The 3,540-nt window shown below is 33.7% G+C and overlaps 1 long non-coding RNA gene across 1 annotated transcript; it reads right to left on the bottom strand.

Moving 5' to 3' along the window:
* Positions 1 to 528: 528 nt before the first annotated feature.
* LOC118576305 lies at positions 529 to 2,034 on the bottom strand. Its single transcript, XR_004943935.1, has 3 exons — positions 1,914 to 2,034; positions 1,654 to 1,714; positions 529 to 639 (listed from the first exon to the last, which is right to left on the bottom strand). It is a non-coding gene; the product is annotated as an uncharacterized LOC118576305 (long non-coding RNA).
* Positions 2,035 to 3,540: the final 1,506 nt, after the last annotated feature.

Raw genomic sequence — 3,540 nt, forward strand, 5'->3', positions numbered from 1 at the left:
CCACACTGATTACAGTCAAAAGGTTTCTCTCCAGTATGTGTTCTTAAATGTAATCGAAGAGCACTGTGTCTAGTAAAGGCTTTACCACACTGATTACATTCATAGGGTTTCTCTCCAGTATGTGTCCTTTCATGCCTTTGAAGATGACTGTTTTGAGCAAAAGCTTTACCACAATGATTACATTCATAGGGTTTCTCTCCAGTATGTGTTCTTTCATGCCTTTGAAGAAGACTGTTTTGAGAAAAAGCTTTACCACACTGATTACATTCAAAGGGTTTCTCTCCCGTATGTGTTCTTTCATGCGCTTGAAGATAATAGTGATGAGCAAAGGCTTTACCACACTGATTACAGTCAAAAGGTTTCTCTCCAGTATGTGTTCTTAAATGTAATCGAAGAGCACTGTGTCTAGTAAAGGCTTTACCACACTGATTACATACATAGGGTTTCTCTCCAGTATGTGTTCTTTCATGCCTTTGAAGACGACTGTTTTGAGCAAAAGCTTTACCACACTGATTACTTTCATAGGGTTTCTCTCCAGTACGTGTTCTTTTATGTACTTGAAGATGAGTAGGATGTGCAAAGGCTTGACCACACTGATAACGTTCACATGATTTCTCTGTAGTAAGACTTTTTTCATGCCTGCAATGTTAATTGAAACATTTAATAGCTTTGCCACATTTATTACAATGTTGAGTCTTTTTATTTCTGTGAATTAATTTTACAATTTTGTGTGAATATAAAGAATAATGTATCTTAATATTTACATGTTGTGTACATTCAGGTTGTTCCACTGCATAAAAGATGTCTTTTCATATTTGAACATGCCAGTGATAGTAAAAGCTTTACTACCAAGGCTCATATTTATGGCATCATTTTTTTCTGAGATTTTTTTCAAATATTTGAAGAGAACCTGTAGAATTCAGACATTTACATCACTTACTTTCTTGAAATTAAGCTGGAAAACCAATTGTTTGTAAACTTGACTCTCATTCAACAAGTTTACTCAACAAGGGACTACTACATGTCTTGTAATTGTTCTGAGATTGAGAGATGAACATTACTTCTTTTCCTAGCCTTATGTTCATATGGCTGGTAACCAAAGTAACAGAAGATATAACTATTAAAGAAAGAATAACAAGGTTTCCACATTTTATTTACAGCTGTGCTTTCTTTTCACCATCAACATATGGTATAAGGATTAATATTTCTCTACAACACCCCCCCTCAATTCTTGACTCTAACCACCTATCTAATGAAAATTAGCAAAGACAGAAAAACTTTTTGAGTAACAAATCTTTTACTATGGATTACTTGCTTATTAAAAGTTTGTGAACATATTCTTATCGTACATTCAGTGAGTATAGCTTTTGTAATTTGAATAGTATGAAACTAAATGGGTTGTCATTTGTACAGCATAGCTCTGATGAAGTTATTATACAAATGATTCCTGTTAAGTCATTGATTCCTTGTCTTCCATCACAAAATAATCACTTCTAAACACAATTCACTTACCTGCCATTGAGGTATGTGTGTTTATGATCATCAATGGGTTTTAAGCTGTAATTATTTACAATGTTTCATTTCTTTAACACTTCCAGATAGTTAAATATATCCAGAGGCATATTTGTATTAGCTTGAACAAAAAAAAATTACCTTCCATGTTTTTGAGAACTTTGACAATGTTCTTCAACTTCAAGATCTTCCCAATTGTAGCCTAAAATATCAAACAAGGAAATGTGTTGAATATTACAGGGAACTGAATAATTTACATTACTATCTTTAGTGATCCTTAGAACTAAGTCCGTTTTATTCACATCATTCTTCCTCATCCTCAATGAGAATTATAGAAGTGCATCAATAATCAAGAAACTGTTGTTTCCTTATTTTAAAAGTGAAGAAAAATGCAGTTTTACCTATAGCAGTGAGGTTCATATATGTCTCCAGCATCACATCTTTGTAGAGATTCCTTTGTGAAGGATCCAATAAAGCCCATTCTTCATGTGTGATGTCAACATGCACATCATCATGTGTCACTGTGTTCTAAAATATGCCATATATAAATATGCCATCCACATGTATAAAACTGAAAGCATGATAAGACATACTAAATGTGTGCTTATTTCACAATATAGTCACACAATTCTGGTGATTGCTACACATATTCTGTAACTCAGATGTTACAATGACATCATCAAGTTACTTTACAAAGAAACTGAATAGGAAGTTTACCTCTATTATTTCTGAATGCTTTGAACAGCATATCACCTTGCAAGAAAAGTGCGTATTAACAGAGATAGAGAGACAAGCAAACACTTCTGAGTACTGAGCATACATCTGAGAAATTGTATGAACATTTGTTGATTACAAAGAAAATTTGTAAGCTGGGTATATCGGTTCATGCCTTTAATTCCACACTTAGACGGAAGAAGCTGGTGTATGTGCTTCTGAGGTGAAAATTAGCCTAGTCTATGCAATCAATTATAGGACAGCAAGAATTAAGTATGAAGAACCCATATGTCCTGCAAACTTCCATTCAAACAAACAAAAAAGATGAGATGAACTCAGAGATTTTTATTTACTGAAGCTCCTACAAAGAGTTTGGCATTCACTCCAGTTCTGTATTCATCTTCCAGAAACCTGAATTGTTCCAATTTAACCTATACTTTAATAAATCTTACTAAAAGGAACTGTGCATTTAAACAGTTACAAATAGAAAGAAGATAAAATTAGCAATATCAATGATGATCATAAATAATCAACAAAGGGAAGGAGATATGGCTCAGAAGTTAAGAGCTCTTACTAGTCTTGAATATAGATGGGCTCAATTGTCTGTACTTATATGAGGGAATACCATAACTGTTCATTATTCCAAGCTTGTAGCTTCTAAGACTCCCTTTGGACTACTGTGAGGACAGTTGTGCATGTGATGAATATCCATGTATATAGACAAAAAGAATCATATTTATTAAAAAAAGCATCAAAAGAAACACAAAAAGCAAGGAGAATGTCATACAATTGTAATCTAATGGCTCAGAAGGCCCAGACACTACATCTTGGAAGAGAAAGGTATCTTCTGCTGAATTTCAAAATTGAAACTGGGGGTTAAAGCTCAGCAATACAGCATATACTTGACATGTACAAAAACATATACTTTAGGACCATCAACCAATAATATATATTTAAAAAAAACCTTGAATGATGAACAAACTTTAATCTCAGCATGTGGGAGTAAGCGTCAGGGGTATCTGAGTTGGAGGCCAACTTGGAGTTACTCTGTCAAGGCTACTCTGTCAAAGCTTTTCTTCAGGAAACAACATTTTTTTTAAAAATCAGGCTAGCAAAATGACTTAGCATTGAATACCAATTCAATCAATTGTTTTTTTATGTTATTTAGTGTTACTATCTATACTGGTGTTTAAGTAATAGCTGTGCAAGAGGGAAGCTGGCTGATTCATTTCAATCACAACATGGTAGAAACATAGAAAAGGAAATGGGTTGAAGCTTTAGAAACTCATATTACAACCCCCAATGAGACATTTT

This window comes from Onychomys torridus, unplaced genomic scaffold, assembly GCF_903995425.1.
Source record: "Onychomys torridus unplaced genomic scaffold, mOncTor1.1, whole genome shotgun sequence".
Classification (NCBI taxonomy): Eukaryota; Metazoa; Chordata; class Mammalia; order Rodentia; family Cricetidae; genus Onychomys; species Onychomys torridus.